General features: G+C 54.9%; 1 protein-coding gene across 1 annotated transcript in view; it reads left to right on the plus strand.

The window, feature by feature from the left end:
- The first annotated feature begins 6668 nt into the window (after nt 1-6668).
- Nucleotides 6669-24019, plus strand: part of CD82 (CD82 molecule) — a 50413-nt gene continuing 33062 nt past the window's right edge. The window contains exon 1 of the mRNA XM_045808770.2: nt 6669-6822. The gene's annotated coding sequence lies outside the window, so the exon portion shown is untranslated. The remainder of the gene's footprint in view (nt 6823-24019) is intronic.

Here is a 24019-nt window from a genome sequence, read left to right on the forward strand (position 1 = left end):
GCTGTTTGCTCACTAGTTAGAGAAGAATCCGAGCAGAAGTTATGGGAGCCATCCTGGGGCTTGACCATGAGAAGAGCCCATCCCAAACAGGGGCCGAGTTTTCATCTTGAACCTAGGAATGGCGAAGACACAAGGAGCAGGGGCCACCTGACCCACGGAAACCTTCGGCAGTCATTCACAGACACGAGAAACTAACCGTTGCTGTTGTAAGTCAGTGAGATGTTCGGGGTTCTTCCTTACTGTAGCATAACCTCACAAAAGCTGACTGAGACAGGCCTAAGAGGGGGGCACTAGAGAAGTAGTGAGGTCAGATGACCTTTGAAGTCCCTTCTAGGCCCTCGTTCTAGACTCCCTGGTTCGTTCTCAGTACATGGGATGGGGGTCCTGAAGAGTTCTACCTCCCCAGGTGGGCATCTGAACTCTCCTCCTGCTTCCCCCCTCCCCCCCCAGCCTCCATGCAGCCAGCTCCTCCAGCCGGACGCCCCCGTGCAAGGCTTGGCTTTGGAGGGAACGAGCTCTGCCAGGGGCTCCCTGCTTTGCTGGTGTGACTGGGGTAACCTCCTGGGGGGGGGGGGTAGTGTCTCCCAGGGGCTGTGAAGTTGATTTCCTAGAGCCTGGGGGGCATCGAATAGAGCATGGTGACAGTGACAGTTGTCTTATTAGGCCAGTTTTGCAGTGGGCTTGAGCCTGACTCTCCAGCCAACCCCAACACCATCCACCCCCCCCCACCACCACCACTAGGGGCCTTTGCAAGTGCCTTTTAGTAAAATTTTCTACATCAACAACTAGATTTCCCCTTCTTGTGATTACAGTGCCTCCCATAGTTAATATTATTTTGTCACCATTGTTAAACCAGAGTCACCAGGTCCTCGAGCCTCCAGACACTGGGGGGACTGTAAGCCAGCGAGCGTTGGCTCCTAAATCCCGTTTCCTTTTGTGGGATGGCTGCAGCTGGGACCTGCTGAGGAGACCTAATTTCATGTCTACACTAGCCTGGCCCTCATGCCAGGGCCCTACTCTGCTCCTGGGGGCCTGATGGAACAGAGGCCAGGAGCTGGGGAGCATGTGGGGACACTCCCCCGCCTCCCTTTCCTCTCCGGGTCTCTCTCCTGCTTCTCTGCATTGGCTGCACTGAGCAGTGTGGACACCAGGGGGCAATACATGCTCATTTTGGAGGGAAGGGTGTGGCGGTTTTGTTTTTTTTTTCTCTCTGCGCTTCTGTGGGTGACAGGAATGACTTGGAGACTAGAGAGTCCGTGTCACAGCGCTAAGGCAGCTAAGGCTGTGTGTGCACCTTACGAGTTGGGGGGAGTGGACAGACCCAGAGAGGTGGAGGGGCGTGCCTTGCTTGGGTCTCAGGGCTAGGAAGTTAGCAGAGCGGGGACTGGAGCCTACACCATCTCTCCCAGGGGGGCTGTGCTGATCCTGCAGCTTTCCTTGGGAGGGTGGTGGAGAGAAGGGGAGAACAGAATGGGGCGTCCTGGTCTTCCTCAAAGGCCTCTGTGGTGCTTCCGCTACTGAGAAAGTTCTCCGTGTGGACACCGGTTCACCCAGTATCTGTCCAGCCCAGGATTGCAAACCCAGCTGCCCTCACAGAGCAGGCAGCTCCCAGAAACAGCAGACGCAGGTTGGGTGGGCAACAGGGAGTGGTGGGGACTGTGGTCAGCGCCAGGCTGACCGAGTGATTATAAGTGAAGGGGGCAGCCACATTCAGGCCCAGCCAGTTGTTGCCGTGTCAGAAGGTTTATCAGGGTGTTGGGATTTTCCTATTTTTCGATGGAAGTCATCAATCTCAATGTTACGTGAAATTTTCCAATTTTGAAACGCTGGTGACAAATTCAAAGCTTTTTCAACTCCTCTCTCTGAGCCTTGGTATTCTCCACTGTACCATGGGGAGTATGTCTACCCCACTGGCTTCTTGGGCCACAGGGGTGTTGTCTTTGACCTCAGCCTGACTCAGAGAGGGATCTCACATGGGTTTTGTGCAGCTCTACCCGTTGGCAGGTGTAAAATAGCAGTTCCCCTCCCTGTCAACCTCAGGGACTTGTAAGTATCTGGAGACACCGCAGAAGGGTTGCCCCAAGGAACATTCTTTGTGTTCTGCTCCAACAATTCTTACCTGGGCATGAAAGGAGGCCATGGTAGACGGATTCCAGTGTGAGCTACTGGCGTGGAAGGAAAATATAATGGGATAGGCTTATAATTCTTTATTTTTATTGTTTTCTGTATTTAATATTTAAAATAATTTTGTCTCGTGTTTCAGTTTTGTGACTGTGTATGGTTCAAAATATACAAAATGGCTTGTAAGATAGTACATATGTCTCCATAATAAATAAATAAACTAACATAGGTTGGGGCGTGGGCCCAGGACTGTTTGGGTGCCCCACCCCCTGGCACAGGGTTGCGCTGAGGCTTCAGAGGGGAAAATGAAAACTGGAGTCCAGGGAGTTGTGGATGGGGAGACATCACTGAATCATTTCAAACAGTGAAAAAAAAGAAAGTTGTTTTACGATATGTGAAGTGCTTCACAAATGCTAGCTGTCGCATTAGTTAAGCAGATTCGAAGCCATTTTTTAAATGTCTGGCACACGGTAACAGCTCTCCTGAAAACTTTGCCACCCTGTCATCAAGAGAGGGAGACTCTGTCTCCCCCCCTGGAGCCGGTGGGCCTCTGTGCTTGCCTGCACTAAGAGAATACAAAGGACGTGATGCTGCGTGGCTTCGGGTGCTAGGTCATCAAGTGCCATGTGCCTCTACCTTGTCCTCTGTTTGCTCTTGAAACCCAGCTGTCTTGCAGTGCGGAAGCCCCAAAAGCCTGCAGAGAGGCCTCATGGAGAGGAACTGAGGTCTTGGTCCACAGCTCTAGCTGAGTTCCCAGCTAGCACCTAGCACCAACGTGCGAGCCATGTGAGCGCGCCATCTTGTAAAGGATACGCCAGCTCCGGTTGAACGAGCTGATAGTGCAGAGAACAAAGATAAGCCTTCCCCAGTGAACCGCCCCAAACTGCAGATGTGTGAGCTACATCAATGATTGCGTGGTTTGTTACACAGCAATAGGAAACAGACACACCACTCTCCCTCCTTCCCTCCTCCCAGAGTGGTGTCAAAGTCTCAGGGCCTTATCTAGGCCTAGGTACCTAGATACCAACAAGACTCTGACACCTATGTTCTTGACCACAGGGACCTTTAGGTCTCCTGCTCTGCTGTTCCAGTCCACCTTTGGGGTGGGGAAATCATCTGAGAGGCTGGGAACCCCATAGCCATACCATACCCCATCCCCTTTTTAAAGAGAGAGAGCACAAGCAGGGGGGAGAGAGGGGGGGGGCAGAGGGAGAGGGAGAGAGAGAATCTCAAACGGGTTCCATGCTCAGTGTGGAGCCTGATGTGGGGCTTGATGTCATGACTGCAAGGTCATGACCTGAGCCAAAATCAAGAGTCAGACACTGACCTACGCAGGCGCCCGTCCTTAGCCTTTTATTGTCTTGCCATACCACCATTCCCCCTACTTCCAAGCTATCCATTTGGTATCTTCTCTCAAGTCTTTCTAGAATAGTTCTTCCTGTTCCTTTTCCCAGCTCCCAAACTCCAGGCTGCACTTCTGGAATGGCCCGAAGAGTTTCCCAAAAGAAGGAAGTCGTCTCTCACTAGAGGCTGCCTGGCAAAATGCCCAGGGTAAATCATGACAAAGTCTGACTCCGGCGGGAAGAGAGGAAACACTGGGGGGAACCAAACCAACTTGATATTTTACTAAATACTTCAGACACACATCTCCTCAATGACTTAAGCTTCCAATATGTACCAGGCAGTGTGCTAGGTGTTGGGGAGACAGAGACAAGTAGTGACGCCACTCATAGACCCAGGCAAGAGGGCCACCTTTGTCCACTCAGAACCTATGCCCCACGGCCTTCCAAAATCATGTTTCAGACATCCCAAACCCTAGAAATCCCTGCCCAAATGGTCCACGTAAGCCAATTCCCCAGGTCCATCCTTCCGAGAGAGCAGGTGCACTCCTAGAGGGGTGAGGGAGTGGTGGCTGTCGGTAACAAGGGTGGACAGAGTTTGGGCACATGGGCTGGGGTGTTTATGTGCCTTGAGTTCTAGGCCACTTGGACACACAGGATAGACATGGGGCTGGGAAGGGAATCCGAGTGGATGGGCTGAGGGTTGAGAGGTCAGGGCTAACCCACTCCACGCTGCCATGTTCCTACAGAACATTCTAAAGAGTCCAAGAATTCTAAATTTGAACATGGGCCTCTTGGTCATGACAAAGACTATTTCTCAAGGTAGGAGAATACACATTTTATTTTACCGTCTGCTAACTGTTTAGATGTAAGCGATGTGGGCCTCAAGTTTCACATGGACGTGTTAGGATAGTTCTGTTGGAATAGGACCAATAGACTGGGAGCTCCTCTAGAAAGACCCTCTCTTATGGGGCTGTAGAGGGTGGTAGGGGAGTATGGCAGAGATTCTAAAATCTGCCTTCAGCTGGCCCTTCCATGTTGCCACAGCTGCCACTATCTCTAATCTGGAGTGACAAGCCAGAAGGGGTAGCAGATGGGACTCACGTGATTGAAAGTCGGCCTGGAGGGGAGGAAGGGACTGATGAGATCCAGCTGTTTTGCCAACAATAAATCACCATCACACACCCCCAGCTTGGGGGAGGGGCATGGAATAGGGTAGAACAGGAGGGTATTTTATGCCCATTTTGCCTGGGTTGGCGAGGAAGCCAGTCCAAGATGGAATAGCAGTGGTTCTGAAAGTGACCACTGGACCAGCAGCGTCCACATCATCTGGAAGCTTGGTAAGCTGCTGGCCCCTTGCAGGAAAGATGGCGTCCCTCTGTGGGAAGGACAACAGAGTGGACCCTGATGAGCTTAAAGATGCCCCAGCCCCACTCCCCCGACTTGGTGTGGAGATTCAATAAAGGAGACGTTTTACTGGAAAGAGAACATTCATTGAGCATGCACAGTGTGCAAGAGGGGTGAGCGTTTCATGAACTCTTCCACACTTAATCCTCAACAGCCACTCTCGAGACCGGTATCATTACTCCGCTTGCACAGCTTTCGCCCAGAGAAGTTCAGTACCTTGCCTTGCCTTGGGTCACAAGGCTCCCAGATTGCTGCCTGGTCTTCGTGATTCTCAGACCACCCTTCCTTCTTCACCATTATGCCCAACCGTGGTTCTCAAACTTGCTTGTGATGCAGAAGCACCCAGAGACCTTGTTAAAACAAATTGCTAGGCTCCCACCCCAGAAGTTCTCATTCCGTGGTCTGGGATGGGGCTCCAAACACACATTCCTAACAAGTTTCCAGGTGCTGCTGAGCCTGCTGCAGGTTGAAGGACCATGCTTTGGGAGCCACCGCGCTGGGCTGGGATCCAGCTCCCCGCCCTACTCCACCCAGGCAAAACGGGCATAATCATACCCTCCCCACAATGGCGTCCTTGTCAGATGCCAATGAGATAATGGGAGTTAAAGAGCTTTGTCAGCTACAAGGTGAATGGTCCTGGTCATAAAGAGGAAAGCTGCTGGAGGCTGGTCCCTCGGGTCTGGGAGTGCAGAGGGCTGGGATGCAGGTCCGGGCACCACAGCCGTCTGGAGATCTTTGCTGTCCATCTTAATTCTGAGTCAATTCTTAAGAGAGAAAACCAGCTTCTGGGGCTCAGGCCAGCAGCCCTTCCTGCTACCTGCTTCATCAACCCACGCCTCCTCCCTCAGCTCAGGCAGCTTGCTGAGCACAGCCCCAAAAGCGGGCTGGCCTGGGCCACTTTTCCAGGAGCCAGTCCAGGCAAGCTGGGACCGCATCAAGCTTGTGATTCAGGGCTTGGGGCCGGATCCTGCTCCCCTCCAGCGTGAGACTCAGAGGCCACGACTTCCCTTCTCTGAGCCTCGGGCCGTTCACGGGTAAAATGGGTACAACAAGAGTACCATCGCGTAGAATTGTGCGCATTTAAGGCATTTAAGCCTTTTAACATGGCTTGCCATAGAGCCGCTGGCGAGGGTCCAATCAGTGGTTGTTGTTAGTATTTTCAAAAAGTGCCTGGGCGCAGGCCGCCTGCTGATAAAGCGCGGACTTGGACCGCTCCCACGCCGTCCCAGGTCGCACCCGGATACACCCGCCCTGGAATGCCAGCTTGGGGGCGCCCGCCCCGGGTTGGGGTTGGCAGGGCAGAACAGGATTAGGGAGGCACTAAGGCGGGGAAGGGCGAGCTTGGGGCGGGGGTTTGCCCGAGGGGGCTGGGGTAGGCCGGGAGGAGAACGTGATCCTGGCGGGGTGGCGGGAGGGCCTGGGGGGAGGCTGGGACGGACGAGGAAGGCCCAGAAGGGGCGGGACCGTTAGGCAGAGCAGTGAGTGGGGCTTCCCCCCCAGCAGGGCTCGAGCGCGGGCCCGACCCGGCCGGGAGCCAGGCTTCAGCCGCACAGGGCCGGGCGGCAGGAGGGGCGCGGAGCACAGATCTGAGGAGGCAGGGCGAAGAGGCGGGTCCGGGGGTGGGGCTGGCGGGGTGAATTAGGGAGGACTGCGGGCTGGGCGGGACAAGGGGCGCCACCCACCCCCGGACGGGGGCGGGGCTGGCGGGCACCTCCTCGGGAGGCCTGGTGGGCGGAGCCGGATCCGGCCCGGAGCCAACAACATTCCCGCAGGGCAGGGGGCGTGCCCAGGGCGTGTCCTCCAGGGGGCGGGGCCTGGCCCAGGCGCTGCGTTCCCCGACGGCCGCCGGGAGGACTGCCGAGTGACTGAGCCCAAGGGCTGCGCAGTCGGACGCTGAGGGGCGCGAGCGGGCGACGCGGGGCTTGCAACGCCGAGCAGAAAGCAAAGCCAGCAGGTGAGAAGGGGCAGGGGGGAGACCGGCCGGACAAACAGTAGCAAAGTTAGTTTTCGTCCCCACTTCCAGAGCCCGCTTGGGCAGCTTTCTCGGAGCAAGTGACAGATAGGGCCACGGAAGCAGCTGGTGGGTGAAAAGGAGCCTAAGTCCCCGAGTCCTGACCCCCAGTTCTCCGGCTGCGTCGTCTACCAACTGTGTGGCCCCGGGCCCGTCCCCCCACCCTGCTCTGGGCTTCTCGGGTTCCATAAACGCAGGAGGTTGAACCAGGTGAACTCCGAGTTCCCGTTGGCCTTTCTCGCAAAAACCCCGGAAGGTGAGTGCTGGCAGGTGAGCGCGGACTGCAGTTCAGCCACAGGTATTCACAGCCCGCTGCCCAGCCCTACCTGCCTGGTGGCACTGAGCCAAGGGAACTCTCCCCGAACGTTAAGCGAAGTACTTTAAAGTTCGCACTAGTTCCTCGGATGGGGCTTGAACCCACAAGTCTTGGGAAAGCAGCCTAAAGCAGGGAAATGTCAGTCGCCCCTTTCCCCCAACACCGACCTCCCAGTAAGACTTCAGACCACAGCCTCAGTGGGGCTTTTGTCCCCTTCCTGGGGCATTTCCAGGTGAGCTGGCCTGGGAGGCCCTGGTTGGAAACCAGGGGACAAGTTCTTATGGGGGGGGAAGAGGAGGGAAAACCCCGCCAAACTTTGGGCCCAGAGTCAAGCCCAGGGTGCAGGGCTCTTGCCGTATGCTCGGGGTTAGTTCCTTGGGCTGTTGGTTTCTGTTCCTGGTACTAGCGGGTGCTCCGTGCCAGGGCCATAGTAGCTGGGCAGCCTAGTTCAGTGGGCAAGATCTTAGGCTCTGGGGCCAAACTGATTAGGATTCCATTCCCCTCCAAGTTTCAGTTTCCTCATCTGTAAAATGGGAGTCCTCACAGAATCCAAGGGCAGTCGCGAGGACTAAATAGAATAATTCATGTCCAGTGTTTAGCAAGGCGCCCTCACTATATGACAGCTGTTCTGATGCAGAGGGGCAGCTGATGGGCTGGCTTCCTGCCTCGGAATGAGCCTGTTTTTGGAGGGCTGGAGGCTGGCTGCAGCCCCTCCTGACCTTGTGAGTACCAGAAATTGCCACCTGCCACCTGCATCACTTTGTCCATTTCAGGTTTGGGGAGTGTGTCGTCTGGACCAAAGAGTGGCTGAGTTTTCTGTGATAGTGCTTGAGGTCGGTGGTTGTCCAGTTACTTAAAGCCGAAAATGTTTGCTGAGCACCTACTATAGATTAGATGGAGTTGGGGATACGGGGGTGACCTAGCCAGACCTGGGCTCTGCCCTCATTGTGGGTTGCTGACAGTGAGGGCTCCCCCACCCCCCACCATGCCCCTGCTGGGGAAGATAACGCACACCCAGGGCTTGGGGCCAGATGAGATTTCCTGAGTCTGTACTGCTCTGGTGTCTGGAACCCAGCTGGTCCACTGAACACTTGGCTTGGGGTGAAGGTGAGGGTCAGTGTGGGCACTTGTTAACCCATTCAATCAAGGCTGGGCACCGAAGGAGACTGGGGGTGCTGCATGTCGGTTCCCTGAATGTCCTGGGGAGATGAGCCATACACTTTGGAACTAGCTAGAAAGTAGTATGGGACGGAGTCTGACTGAAGGCTGTACTATAACGAGGAGACAGTGTGTGTGCCTCTGGGAGGGGAGAGGGATTAGAAGCAGTGAGACACTGGAGAAACCAGGCAGAGCGTGCGGGGCTTCCTGGAGTTGGTGACACTTGAGCAAGACTCTCTGCCTGGGCTCCCAAGTCCTGGTTGGGCTTGGATCAGCTTGGGGCCACAGATTCCCCTAGGGGTCCAAGCATGTGAACAGCGTAAGATTAGACTGGTGTTGTGGGGAGGAAGAGGGTCAGTAGGTGGGGCCCATGGGGTAGGGGAATAGATGTTCATTTCAAACAGTACTTAGTTAGCAAATACTGGAAGTCTTCCCTACCACCCCTCCAGCCCACATGATGCGTGATGAAGGATGACACACTGCCCCCATCCTCCATTGCTTACCGTCTGGGAAGGGATACCAGTGACTCTGATAGGAGATAAATGAAAAAAGTATTACAGGGAACTTCATGGAGGAGGTGGAATTTGGGGTGGGTCTTAAGCACTGGGAAGGTTTCCTCAGCTACAATGAAAAATTTTGGGCAGAGGAAAATACCTAGGCAAAAGCAGGAGGTCAGAGTGTTCAGGGAATTTTTAAGAAACTGCTAGGCTGATCAGTCTGGCCGAAGAATTGGGATCCCGCAGGAATGTGAAGAGGGGAATGGTAGGTTGGAACAACTCGTGGAGGGCCTTCAGTGCCAAGGTGAGATGTTTGGATCTGATTTGTAGAAAGTGAGAGCCACTGAAGGTTTTTGAGCCGGGAAGTGACATATTCAGAGGGGCACTTTAGGAAAGCAGTCTGCCAGATGTGCTGGGGTAAGGGACCCCGTGGTCAAGGAGAAGGATCCCATGGCTGTGGTGATGGGGACGGAGGGACCTGCGGGCCTTTGGGGATGTCTGCTGCTAGGCGTGAAGGAAGAGGCACCATCAGACGGGTGGGAGGGGAGCCAGGGTGACTCGGGGAGGGGAGAAGAGAAAGGATCCACATGTATGCCCTGTTTTTCTTTCTGTTCCCCCACCCAGCCCTGACCCTGGTGCATAGCAGGGGCTCAGAGGCCTGGGAGGGTGATGCATGCTATGGAGTGATAGGGAGGGAGTGGTGGGAACTTGCACCAGTCAGCACTGGGTTTGAGAGCAGGGGGGTTGGGGAGAAGTGCCTGCGGCTCTCCCCCTCCTGGCTACAGCCCAGGGAGGGCTGGGGTGAAAGGTTAGCCTGTGGGGACACAAATTTCTCACATGTGGGGGGGTGAATTTTGGTTGGCTCTTCTGAAGTTTTGGCAATGTGGGGCAGTCCCCCTCTCTCTTAAAGCTTCAGACTTTTCATCCACTGCCTGGAAGCTCCCCCCCCATTCCCCCCCCCCCCCCGCCATTTCACCTGAAGACCAGACAGCCCCCTCCTGGCCTGAGGCTGAGCAGACCCAGGCCCTCAGCATTCCTCCGGGTGTGGAGCATCCGGGGCCAGCTGGCACCCCCTGGTTTTGGCTTGGCCCTGACCCTTTCCTCCAAACCGTTATAACCACTTCTTCCATGGGAAGCTCAGAGGGGGCGGTTATGATTTAATCAAGAGCATCAAACAGTCAGGAGTTGGCTCAGTTAGAGGTGGGAGGGAGGCAAGAGCCTGGGCCCCTCTGTGGGACAGGATGGGGCCAGGGCTGGGGGGCCTGTTTCATCTCAGCAGGAACTGCCCTGCCCACAAGCTTTCCCTTCTGGAAGCCTGGATCTGAGGAGCCAGGAGGGAAGCCCAGAGGTAAACACAGTGAGCACTGTGGTATGTTGCTTCCCTCCTCCCCTCGCCCCCTCCCAATGCTGCCTATGAGGAGGCCAACCACAGGCTCGGGGCCTCTGTCACAGGCCCAGTTGGTGTCTCTGGGGGCTGGCTGGTTCCTGACTCACCCCTGGGGTTCCCCCTACACGTTGGTTTTCCTGTCAGCAGCTGATTCACTCTGTGCTGATATGGATGAGCAGCTGAGGGGAGAGAAGAGGCCTTGTGTTCTGGTTCTTGGAGTTAGTTCCAACTCCTTTGTTTATAGGCTGTGTGACCTCAGATGAGTTCCTTCTCCTCTCTGGGCTTCCCTTCTCTGTCGTGCTAATGGTGTCTTTGTTCCTTCACTTTTAGGAAGGTCTGTAGCCTGGGATGTGTTTGTAAAGTAGGCCACACGTGAGCACTTGTCCATGGATATGCACACATCCGGTGAACTGGGGGATTCCTCTCACATGGGCCATACTTGGGCGCACCTCCTTACCTTTGCTTACCCCACCTGAAGCCACTTACCTCCCTTCTGCCCGTCTGTAGATCAGGGAGATCATACAGCATGGTGGCAGAAAGCTGGACTCTGGAGCTAGAATCTTGGTTCTGCCCCTTCCTAGCTTTGGGACCCTTTCTGAGCCTCAGTTTCTGAATCTGTAAATTGGGTAATGGGAGCAACCTCGTAGGGTGACGTGAGGATAGAACAAAAAAGTGCATTCCCTGGGGCATGTGCCTCCCCAGGGTGACCCCAAGCTTTCTGAGGGTAAGGGGGTCTGAACATGGATAGCAGCTTTTCTCTAAACCCTTCCTTTCCCTCCCCCTTCCTCTATGCTTGTCTACACTGAGTACTTTCCTCTTCTTCCGCTGCTCTTTTTGGCATATGGAGCGTCTCCATGAACCCTCCCAGGCAGGGACTGCCCTGTCCATCTCTGTGTCCTTGACTCTGGGCACAAGGCCTGGCACACAGCAGGCTGTCAGGAAATAATGGTTGAATGAATAAGTAAGTGATTCTCCTCGGGGTGGCCCAGTAGGACCCAGCTCGGTGCCAGATCCTTGGTGACTCCTTGTTAAAGACCCTGGGAAGCAAGGGTCTGGATGCCCGTGCCTTGCCCTTCAGGCCTGCCCATCCTGCTCCTGGAACCTGAGTCCAGGGAGGTGAGAATGGTTTGGCTGGCCTGGGACTGCTTCGGTCAAGGCTTCAGCTTCCCTTGTGAGGCCTGGCCTTTCCCCTCCTGAGAGGGGAACAGCCTGACTTCCTCTAGCTCCAGCCGGGGGAAGGCGCCCCTTTGACCCTTAGTGAACCCTGACTCAGTTCGCAGTAATTTGTGGAAGGTGCTACTGTCTGGGGGCACGGACTCAAGGCTGGGGGAACAGGAAGGTGCCCTCTGGGAGGCCCATCCCTGCCAGTCTCTTTGCAGGCCACCACCTCTGTCACTCTGGGAGGCCCCTCACTGTCCCCTCTGGCTTCTTTCCCCGAAGTGGGGGCTTCTGACTCTTCTCTGGGCCCTGTGCCTGACTTTCTTTGTTGTGCTGAGTCGGGATCCAGGATAGAAGTTGTTGTTTCTGAACATAGGCTTCTAGAGCCAATGTAGGAAAGGGGACAAAGGCTGGGGGTTAGGAAGGCTGGGTTCAGATCCTGGCTCTGCTGTGAGCTTGCAGAGTGACTTCGTCCAGGGAGGTGATCCTCTAGGTTGATTTTCTTATTCTTCAGGCAGTCAGTGCTCCCTGGGGTCCAGCTGGGGGTGGCCCAAATTGGGAAGGAACCGTAAGCAATGTCACAAACCTAACTGCCCAGAGATGATTCCTGCCTCTGCTACTTACTTGCTGGGTGAGACCTTGGGCAAGTGTCTTGGCCCCTCTGTGCATGTTTCAGCATCTAAAATGGATCATGATAGTATTTACCTCATAAGGTTGTTGAGAATGATGTGAATTAATATATATGTAGCACTTACGACATGTGCTGGGCCCATAAGAAGTACTATATACATATATATATCAGCTGTTTTTGGTAGTGCTGCTATTATTAATAGGAAGCAGGATTTAAATCTCTGGGGGGCAGGAAAGCTTGGTGAATAGCCTGAGTGTGGGGCTCAGAAGACCCCAGCCCATCATCCTTTACTTGCCATGTGACCTTGGGCAAGTTACAGCCTTACTTGGGCTGCAAAACTATAAACTATTATCCTGCATTTGCTGCAATTGGCTTTTGTAAGTGAGCCACACGGGATGACGCAGTGGGAAGTCGCGGGGTTTTATTCAGAAAAAGGACACTGGGTGCCGAGCCCATTCTCCTGCACTGAGACAGACAGCCACTGTAGGTGGGCCGGTCCTGGTGCTCCCGTTCAGAGCTACCCCCACCCCACAACTGCACTCCAGGCTGAAAAGTAGATGAATAAGGACATTTAAATACACAACAATGGGATTATACAGATCAGATTACAGACCTTTATTTTTTTACTTTTCCCAATTTTCTGAATCTTCTGCAATGATTCCATATTCTTATGCTCAAGAAAGAAGGAACACACTTAAGCCATAAAGCTATGGAGAAACTTACTAGACCTATTTAAACAGAAATGTATTATTTGAACTTGTGATCACATTCTGGGTTTTGTTGTTGATAAATCATATTTTTTTCCCCAATGGGGGTGGGTATTGGTTTGAAGTGAGTATCAATTTGCCAAGCCTTTTATGAAAAGATGGAGGGAGAGTCTTTGGAAGGAATGGCTGTGTCCACTGGCCTCCGAGCCTGGGAGACAAGAGTCAGATACGGTTGGGAATGTCATCCACACTTCCATCCCCAGCCATACATTCTGAGCGCTGCCTGTTTAGAAAGCTTTTCAACAGTCCTTGACACCAGAGGGCTTGATTTCCTCATGTGTAAAATAGGGATGATAATAATATCTAATTCAGGGCCGTGCTGTGAGGATTAAAGGCGCTTGATACATATTGAGGTTTTAGAGAGAACCCCTCTTCTGAATTTGGAACCAAATGGAAACAGATGACAGAGATGGGGCTCCGACGGGAAGCTGTCGTCAACACTGAGAAGGCTGGCCGGAGAACACGGCTTTAGACGGGGGGCCCGGAGGGCTTTCTAACCGTCTGCCCTCGAACTGGCAGAGTTACCTGTCCGGGCACAGGCAGCGCTGGACAGGGGCCAGCCTCCCTGCAGGAACAGGTGGTGGCCGCCGAGGGCAGCCCAGATGGAATGCCGTATGCAGGCAGCCCGACTCTGGGGGAGGTGGGGCCCCGCAGAGCATGCCCAGTGTGTGTCTTCTAGATGAGCCAATCACATAAGCCTCTGTTGGGGTCCAGGAAGTAAAGGAGGGGGCGGAGCGAGACCAGAGGTGTTCTCCTGGTAGAGGTCCCTCCTTAGGGAAACAAGTGGAGAGGGGAATATGTGTTCCACTGATAAGGATAAGGCACTCTGATGCCAGGTGTGCAGTAAGCACTCAATAAATGCTAATTTGTCTTTGCTAATAATAGTGATAACAATGAATAATTCTACTACAGTTGGAAAATCACGTTCACACTCACTGTTTTAGGAGACGGTTTATTAGAATGTTGTTGCAATGGTACCCGATGAGATGCCCTGGTATGTAGAGAAAATAGAAACCCAGTGTGGGTGCGGGAGGGTTGGTTTGTCTGAGATCCTGCGTAAGTGAGTGGGTGGCTAGTCCTTGGGTCACTGTGGGTCACATAGACAGCCCATCTCCCTGACCTCTCTTGACCACATGGCGGGGGAGTAACTGCGGCAGGGAGGATGTGTGGGTCTACTTGCGCTGAACATTTAGAGGCTTTCCGCAAGGCCCTCCGATCCCCTGTCTCGCCGCCCATGCCCTCTCCTGGCAGGGTTATGCGGCAGGCTCCTCTTCTGCCTCTTCAAACCGTGCTTCTCAGGAATCCCTTGGGAGCAAGCTGCAAGTAGGGCACCTAGGGGCTAGCTCGTCCTCCTACCATCTGCGCCCCTTTGGGCAAGTTTCTCAACTGCTCAGGACCTTGGTTTCCTTATCCCTGAACTGGGGACTGATAGTGATAGCTCTCCCGCGGCTTGGCTGCGGGAGGATTAAATGAGGTAATGGATGTGGGTGAAATGCTTAGCATGGGCCCAGCGTGGAATGCACCCTCAGTAAAAGCCAGAGAATGATAAGTGAAGGCTGCTCCTGCCAGTCCTATGGCGTCTTCCTCCGCAGGGGCAGGGGTCTGTGATGTGGAGTGAAGGAGATTTCCAGGGCTGTTTGGAGTCCTGGGGGTCAGGAGGGCCTTAGGCTTCAGTGGGCTTAGTCCTCGATGGAACTGCCTGAGCCCAGCTTTCACCTGGGTGTTCTTGTCTTAGACTGGAAGTTAGGGGCTTGTGTTTACACTAATGGGATTATGGTCCTGTGAGTAGCTCGATGGTTCATTGAGCCACTCTACCTACTGCGTCTACTGGACAGCATCTGGCCTTTGCTTGCATACCTCAAGGCTTGGAGAACTCACTATCTTTCAACACTGCACGGATCTGACTCTTGAAAAAAAATATGGTATAGAATTTGAGCAAACCCATCCTCCCATAGCTTCCACTTATGGTCCTGATCATGCTTGTTGGAATGATGTCCACATGGAATGTGAACACTCCCTGGGGGAGACCAAGTCCCCCTTGTAACAGAGGCCACCCTAGGCCAGTGGTTCTGATGTAGGAAGGATATTTCTGTTAACTGTTTAAAAACGTCATCTCCAGCTGAACTAGATGGGCGGCCACACACACACACACACACACACACACACTTTATAATTATTGAGGAAATATTTTTTGTGGAAAAATTTGGACGTTAAGGGATAGATGTAAAGGAGGCAATAAGCACTCAGAAATAAGTACTGTCAACAGTTTGGTGTTCACACACACACGCACCACACACCACACACATACACACACACACACCACACACACACACACACACACACCACACACACACACACACGCACGGTTGGGATTATACCATATGAACCACTTCCTGTGCTGCCACTCCGGGTTAACGTCATAGAGGGAGGATAGTTCCGTGTCATCAGTATTCTCCCTCAGCATGTTTCCCAGCCCGGTTGTATCGCACTAGTAGATGCACCATGACCCAGTCGAACATTCTCCTGCTGTGGCACATGTAGGCCATGTTGAATTTTTCCTTTGCTTCCACGTTGCTAGAGTGACCTCCTTGTCCATACACGTATCTTGTGCTCACATCTGATACTCTCCGTGGAGTGAATTCCTACAAGAGGCTTTCCAGTCAGGTGGTTTTTAAACTCACGGTCTGAGGACCAGTTCTCAGGGAAAAACTCTTTCCCCAATACCCACCAGAATGTACCCCCAGACTTAGCTCCAGCCCCACTAGAGAGAGAGGGCACTGTGTCCCCAGGGGCTAGGTAGGACGCTTATAGAAGGAAGGAGGCTGGTGCTTGGGGTGTGGGGGGGGGGGGAGTAAGAAGGAGAAAGACAGATACGGGGAGCTTTTTCTCTTCAACTAGAGTCTGACTTTTGACCCTCCTCCTGTCTCCCTTCCAGGAGCCTGTGGTGTCATTAACTAATTATGAGATCTCTTTACTATTTAATGACCTTTCTCCATGGTGACGCCTTCCTTCTCAACAGCCTTCTGGGAGCCAAGGAAGGGGAAGATGAGTCCGTGGGAGGAAGTTTGTCTGGAGGAGGATGTGGGTCGTGGAGGGGGGCAGTGGTTCTCAAACTCTGACATATGGCAGAGTCTGCTGGAGGGTTTGTCAAGGCCCGATCATACCCGTAAGGTTTCTGATTCCATGGGTCTGGGGTGCAGCCTGGGAATGTGCATGGTTAATAGGATTCTAGGAGATGCTGTGGCTGCCGGTCTGGGAACTACAACTGGAGAACCAGTGGAGTCGTGGACTGGGGTAGGGGAGGCTGTGTGGTGACTCTCAGCTCCTGGTACTGCTGACAGCAGGAACCCTGTCCTGTTTGGTAAAGGCTTGCGTGAGGCCTAAACTCACCTTCCCCCTGCCTCCATCTCATCACCTTTTCCAGTATGTGCTGTTATATATTTATGTGCAGGAGGATAAGATGCTTAGCACCATCCCCATTTTACAGAAAGGAAAACTGAGGCCCTGACAGGCAACCTACTATGTCCAAGATAGCCCTGAAAGCCATCAGAAGCACCAGTACAGGAACCCCGGCCTTCTCACCACCTCTCCCTGCCCTGTCCCCGCTCAACACCCCGCCCCCTGCCGCCAAACTATCACATACTCTGGGCTTCCATCATGCGGGTCTGCTGTGGGGGCAGAGGCACCTTCCGTGAGCACTGTGCCAGCCCCAGGGGACCCCAAGTGAGGGGGCTGGGAAGGCAGGTTCCCCCACACTGTCTCTGAATCAGGGTCTTGCTCTACTTTTTATTCCCGCCCCCTAGCCATTCAGTACCCCGCCCACTAGCCATTCAGTACCGTGACTTTCTTCTAAGATCTAGTGTTCTCCAGGCTGTTTATGTGCCCAGTTATAGTTCGGGGCATTTTTCTGGGAAGCCGCAGAAACGTGTGTCTAAGCCTGGCTGTCTCCTGGCAGGCACAGCAGAAGAAGAGAGAGCCCTCATCTGTGGGGCATCTAAGACGTGTCAGGCCCTGCCCTGGGCACTTTGCCACCATGGCGTCAGTCACCCAGCAGCACCCATTTTACAGATGAGGACGTGGAGGGTCCTAGGGCTGTAGCAGCTTGCCCAAAGTCACAGCTGAAGGGCGCGGAGCCAATCTTCCATTCCCAAACTCCCTGGTCTAGAGTGGCAACTGGTCCTGGATCAGAGGAGCTGGGATGGCAGGCGGAGGGTTGCAGCCTATCAAAGAGGGTCAGCACCGCCGCCCTGGGATTCGGAGTCTTGCTGTGGGCGGGCCCTGGCCTAGCCATCAGGAGACCCAGGTCAAATGGTGCTCTGCTGCCACCTGGCTGTGTGACCTTGGGGAAGTCACTCCCCTCCTCGGGGTGTTGGAGTTCTCATTTCTGCTAATGATACCTTATGCTTTATAGCTTTTCGCCGTGGACATTTTCTCACGTACTTTTTCCCGCAGGCCTCCCCACACCTTGTGAAGTAGGCTGCCAGGGTATTATTTCTGAGCCCACTTTACAGATAATGACAGGCTGTGGGTGACACGTCCAGGACCCTACAGCTAAGGAGGTGCTAGAGCCAGGACTTGAACCCCTATTGCATTTGCTCCCTGTCCTGAGCCTGGCCCATCGCCCCAGGCTGCCTCCTTGGCAGGGAGGGAGAACTCTGGCCTCCTGTCTATGCTCAGCCTCAGCATTGGCGATCCCAGGGCTCTTAATTGGGCTGGTGGGTTTTGGGTGGGAGGGGCTCTAGGAAAGAACTAGACTGGGATGCTTGCTCTTGGCCAGGCACCTGTGGGGGGGGGGGGGAAGGTAGGGTGGTTCAGGGCGTCCCCGTTACCGGCTCCTGCCTGGGCGTTTGGGGCTCCTGGCTGGTGGGGTCTGGCCTAGCTGCCCCTCCTACCTCAGCCCCTGGCTTCCCCTGAGGATTGTGTCTGCCCTCCTGCACTCCTGCACAGTATAGAATTTTCTGGACTCCCAGCCTGGGGTGCCTGGGCCCTGCAGCTCCATCTGAATGCCCTTACCTCTTCTCCTGTCCCCCGACTTGAGTCTTCCTCATCCTTCGAGGCCAGGCTCCGGCCACCGTCTTCCCTGGGGCCCACAATGGCGCGCTGGCCAGGCCGGCTCGGCTGTCTGGGGTTCTGTCTAGCGGGTGAGCTGGTTAACCAGGTTAGTTAATTCCCCACCAAGACCATGAGAGCAGGGGCTGTGGCTGCTGTGGGTCTGAGCCCCCCAAGGGTCTGCCAGGCTGGCAGGGCTCAGGGTGCTGGGTCTGTGTGAGCTGGGGATGGCTGACCCCCTCAGGGTTGACCGCAGACCTGTGGGCTCTCACACTTTGTGACCTCGAGCAAGTCCCCTATCTTCTCTGACCTCTGGCTTCCGTCGCCTAAAAATAAGAACGCTACTTTCCTCACTGACCACTTGTGAGGCCTACATGAGATAAAGTGTGCAAAACACCTACCACTGACATCTGGTGGGTTCGAAGTGCTCAGGAAATGCCTATCCCTCCCCTCCCCTGCGATCAGCTCAGGCTTCAGTCTGCCTCCACCCACCTAACCGCCTGGAGAGGGTGTCTGGTTGAGCCTTACTCTAAGGCCCATGTTGTATCTGTTCTAGCCTGGGGGGTGTTCTAGGCTGATAAAAGGGACAGATTGGGCCAAGGGACAGAATCCGCTGCCAACAAATGTGTTTACTCAGGCTCTGCTAGTTCCAAGTTGTGACCCCGGGCACAGTACCTCCCTGCGCCCCAGTTGAGCCTCAGTTTCCCGATCTGTAGAAGGGGGATATTCCTACCTTCTGTGTTCTTGGGATCCCACTAGAAGCTTCCTGGTAGGGTAGGGGTGGGAATCCTGGTGGCCTGAAGCCCTGAGCGCTGCCTGCCGGGAGCCTCGGGTCCAGCCTGCTGTGGGTCATTAACACATCTGTTTTCCCACCGCAATGCCGACAGTCCCCCCTCTCTCTCTGGCCACTGGAGGCTCACCAGGCCATTCAGCTCTTGGCTCTGGTCCTGATGTGCTGGGTCGCCTGAGGGGAAGCAGCATGTCTGGGGGCCAGACCTGAGGCCCTGGGTGACTGTCTGAGACCAACATGGTGTCACCTCAGGTCCCTTGGCTGAGAACTCTTGGAATGCCATGCCTGGTCCCTGGGGCCCACGGGGGACACAGACCCTTTCCTGTAGCGCCAAGCACCTTTCCTTTCCATGTCTGTCTATCTGTCTGTACACCCCTCCAGTTCCCTGTGGCCTGGAACCTTCTCACGGTGAGAATAATCACATGTGCTTCCCTTTATTGTGCTAGGGCATTTTTAGTCCTCAAATCTCCCACCTCCCTGTACGGTAGGAACGAACTCTTGTTATCCCAGAGAGGGAAGGGGGCTTGCCAAGGCCCACAGGCAGGACTCACGACCTTTCCACCCACTGCCGCTCCCCACCTCTCTGAGTGCTCACATTCTTGGCTCAATTTTGCCTTGCAGAGACATGCCCCAGCAACTGGCAGTGGGAAGCCATTAAGAGGAGGTGGAAATGGCAGAGCCCTAGGTCTCCAGGGTGAAGGGTCCTAGATTCCCGCCCCAGGAGATGTGGGAGCTGGCATAGGGCCTGCCCCATTGCACAGATAGGGAAAGTAAGGTTTAGGGAGGGGCAGTGATTAGGGGGAGGAGCAGCTGGGCTCTGTTCCTCTCTGCTTCCACCTCGCCAGGGCCCCGAGGACTCAAGTTAGGGGACCCCATGGGGCTGTTTGGGACCTGGGTGCTCATTTGGTCTGAGCTGCTGTGGGCTGAGGTCCAGTCCTCTGCCGGCTTCAGCCACCGCAGGTGGTCTGTGGGAGGCTCCAGTGGCCCTTCGGGTGATACAGACCCAGCCTGCTCAGAAGGGGACTCTCAGAGGGGAGTAGTTTCCGCCCATGGCTCTGCCTGGTGCTCCCAGAACCAGGGGGAGGCCAGGACTAAGGAGAATGTGCTGGGGAGGGGATGGGCCATTGTTGATGGCTGGTTGGGGAGAGGACGGTGTGGGTAAGAAGGGAGGGTGCCCCTCTCAGGGAGGCCACAGGGAAGGCGGGCTCTTGGCCACAGAAGAAGGTGAGGGGTGAGCATGGGGGAGGCGGGCCTGGGCTGGCTCCCAGGGCGGATCCTGCCTGGGTTAGCAGGGCCTGCGTTCCTGGGTGGGTTTTGCCTTACGCTTCCTTGGGGGCTTGCTGTGCAGATGTGAGAGGGCCCTCCAACCCCCGTGGGTTGGAGTCGTGAATGCCCAGGAGGCTCCCTTCACCTGGGATCTGTCTCTGTCCCCCGCCCCTGTCATTGTCTGTCTCTCTTTCCTTACCTCTGGGTCTCTGCCCTTTCCTGGGTCTCTTTTAACTCCTCACTCAACAACACGCCCACCAGTCTACCTCTGCCTGTCCTCCAGGTAGCTCTGAAGCCAGAACGTCTCCAGAGGTGCCGAGGCCCAAGGCCACCCTGGCTGAGGCGGCCCAGGCCCTGCTCCTGGGCAATCGCAGAGGACCTGACAGGCCTGGGGCCCTCTCTTCCTGGGGATGGAGCCCCAACAGGCTGTGCCCCCGCTGTCGGGTGTCTGGGCTGGCTCAGTGGTCCCGACCCTGCCTGGGAACCTAGGGCTTGGGCTCTCCCTGCCATATGGGAGGTGCTGCCCTTCATCCCAACCTCACAGGCCCTGGCTGCCTACAGCCATCTGTGGAAATGAATTTCTCCAGGCCACTCCTCTCTGGAGCTGGGTGCCTGCCCTGGGGAAAGCTGGCTAAGCTGGAGTCAGGGGCCCGTGTGCTGGCCAGGTTGCCCTGGGCATCCCAGATGTCAGAAGCTCTCCGGATGCAAGAGGAGGAGACTCAAGGAGGAGGTGTTCTTAGCCACGCTGTCCTGCCCCCACCAGCCATCAACAACTCTGTCCCTCTTCCCATCAAATATTCCTAGAACCAAATGGCTCTCAGGCCTAGGGGGGCTGAGAACTTTAGCCTTGGGAGGTAGGAAATATTAGCCCATTTTACAGATGGAGGGAACCGAGGCTCAGAAAAGTCAAGTAACAAGGGTAGACAGAGCCAGGGTTAGGCCCCACGTTTGTCTGATGCCCACCCTAACTACCCACGGTGAGAGAATTAGGGCTACCAGACAGTGCTCTGAGAGAGTCCGTGCAGGAGAGTCTTCTGGGAAGGCTTCTTGGAGGAGGTGGCATCTCGGCTGCCTGTTTTCTTTCTTCCTGAGCCCAGTGCCTCAGGAGAGGGTGCTGTGACTGAGGAGCATGCCTGATGCCATGTGGGGTCCCTGATTAGAGTCCCCTTCCTTCTCCCTAATTGCCTCCCGGGGGCCCACCCTTAGCACCCAGCCTCAGTCTCTTAGGAACCCCAGCCCTGGCCCAGAGGTGAACCCTTTGTTAAACACTTGCCCCCAGGCTCTGCGATGGGTGTGCAAGCTGGTCCCTGGTGCCTAGTGTGGTCCCAGAGCGTCTTCAGTTGGCTGGGTTCAGAGGCTGGGCTGTAAACCCCGGGAACGTAGGCTGGGCCTTGGTGAGGGTATTTCAGTGCCCATCGTTTATAAATTGGTTTCTGCAGGCAGCATGGTGTGACAGCAGAGGGTCGGACTGGTGGGGTTCAGCTCCCAGCTTTACGGACTGTGTGACCTTGGGCAAGTCACTTTCCCACCCTGAGTCTCACGTTCTTCACCCCTAAACTGGAGTTCAAAGCAGTCGTCGCCTTGTTGGGTCATTGCAAGGATGAACCAAGCCACGTGAAGCGCTGAGCACAATCTCTGGCCAAGTAGTAACCACATAAGCATTAGCTTCTGTAATTGTTCGGTACCGGAGACTATGTTCTCAAGTGCCTCTCTGGTCCAGCAGAGGGAGAGCGGGAGGCCAGGTGCTGCTAGAACGCTATGTTGGTGTGTAATTGCTCACTTGCTTGGCTCCGTCCCTCCAGACCAGGCCCTCCCTGAGGGCAGGGATGGGTTTCATTCATCCTGTTCCTGTGTCCAGGTCCTGCCCACCTGGAGTAGGGATTCCACGCACTGCCCCGGGCTTGGCTCAGGACGGAACCTCTGAGTATTAGTGGCCACTTGGAGCCCCTCGAAGGGCAATGCCTCAGACCTTCTGACCCACGGGCCATTCTGGGGGAGGCATGCTGCCCCCTTTCGGGTCACTCATGCTGGTCAGGTCTGGGTTCGTGTCCTCGTGTTTCAGCCTGGCCCTGTGCAACCATCGCCAAAGGACACAAAGCTCAGCTGGGCCCCCCTCGGCCACATGACAAGGGCAAGTGCCACCACCTTCTGGAGCCCCGGAGATCCTGCTTATAAAACAGGGACAATGAAGCCCCACTCTCCACCTCACAGAGTGGTGTGGGGTTAAACGAGGCCAGATTCGTGAAGCAGTGGTCACAGGGGGGTGCTTCCATAAATGCTCATGTTATTCATCTGTCCTCCCTCTGCCCCACGTCGGTTTCAGGTTCTTGGGGACAGCAAGCTTCCTGGGGCACTTTGTAGGCACCTGTGTGTGTCCTGAATCTCCAGGGACAGTTTTCTTGCACACCCTCCCCCTGCCATGTAAGGAGGCATTTTTTGCTCCTCCCCACAGTCTCGGATCTCTGTATGCTTGCCTCCAAGGGCTTGGCAAGCTGAATTTTCCACTTTCTTCCTGGCCAAGCCTTGATATCCCCATTTGACGCTGAGGCTCAGGGTGGGTAGGAAACTTGCCAAAAGTCACATAGCTCTGTGAAATGGGATTGGCATTTAGGTCTCTCTCAATCCAAGGGCCATATGACAACCGGATTCATCATTCTATCCCAGCCATGGTTCGAGGGCCCACCTGGGAATCAGGGTCTTCCTGCTGGAATTTGGGGCTCCTGGACAGCCTCTCAGCCAGTTGTAAATATTCCTCTAACTTAGGGCTTCCCAGTTGATACACTGAATGTGCCCAGTGTGTTAGGATGGTTGGTTATCTTCTCATCCCCTGGGAACAGAGTCCTGGGCTGGTCACCTCTGAGCGGGCGTTTCTGTCTGTTCACCTCAGTTCGAGAAGTTGGTGATGTCAAAAGCATCCTTTTGGTGCCGTGGATCAGAGTATGTAAACCCTAGAACCAGCGTTGGGAGGGAGCAGGGTCTGCATGGGGCCCAAGTAGCCTGCTAAGAAGGCCAGAACAGTCCAGCAAGGGAGTCATGGAGAGGGAAACGTCAGAGGCTATGGCTCAGCCTCAATTTGAGTCTTTGGCTGCATGGTGCCAGGTGGAGAGGCTGGAACGCTCAAGGTGTGAGCTCTTCCCGATGCTGCACCCTCTGTCAGAGTGACCCCTTCTTCATGCTGATGGCCTTGCAGGCTCATTGCTTGGGTTTTAAAAGCAGAGCCTCCTAGGAAGAGCCACATCGAAGAACATACTGGCCCGGATTGGTGGGGTTGATCTTTTCTTTCCTAACACGGAGTCGAGACTCAGCCTTGGAGCTGGGGCAGGATGAGGGGCAGGAGGCAGGCAAGCAGGCAGAGCATGGAAGGGTGGGATGAGCTGGCTCTATCGTCTACCTCATTCACTTAGGTGGCAGGTGACGGGGGAGCTCTGGTCTCAATTCAGAGCTGAATTTTAATCAGGCTTAGCCACTTACTTGTGTGGCCTTAGGCAAGTGCTGAACCTCTGAGTCTCAGTTTCTTTATCTGTTAAATGGGGATAACACTATCTCGGGGGAGTTGTTATAGAGATTAAATCAGAGATGGTGGGAATGGTATGATATCAACCATAAGGTGCTGTTAGTCCTCTTCCACAGTCTGGCCGGGGGGTGGGAGGGTGCTGCTATGTTCCTGTGGTACCCCTGGCCTTCTTCCCTCAAATGCCAGAGGTCCATTCCAGCTTCCAGGTGTTCGGGTCCTCAGGAGAAACCAGAGCCTGTCACCCTGGCTCTTGGGATTGTGTGGCAGGAGGTTGTCTTGCTGGGCCTCGGGTTCTGCATCTATAAGACGAACAGGAGGGCTTGGGGCTTCAAAATCCTGTGATTCCGGGGAGGGTCTGATCTGGGTGAGTGTCTTCTGACCCAGGGTGGCAGAGGTGGCACCCCCGTGTTAGAGAGGAGAGATTTGGGGGCCCAGAGAGATTCAGTAACTCCCTTGCTCAAGGTCACACAGCTAGTAGGAAGCAGAGCTGGGATTCAGACCTAGGGCTTGAAGGGAACTTGAGCCTAATCGTGTTCTGTGGCCTCGTGATTTTCCTGTCACCCAGAGAAACAGCCCTTTAGCCTTTTCTTTTCTGTTTTAACAACAA

This window comes from Ursus americanus, chromosome 24 (assembly GCF_024610735.1).
Source record: "Ursus americanus isolate L20-20 chromosome 24, mUrsAme1.1.p, whole genome shotgun sequence".
Lineage (NCBI taxonomy): Eukaryota > Metazoa > Chordata > Mammalia > Carnivora > Ursidae > Ursus > Ursus americanus.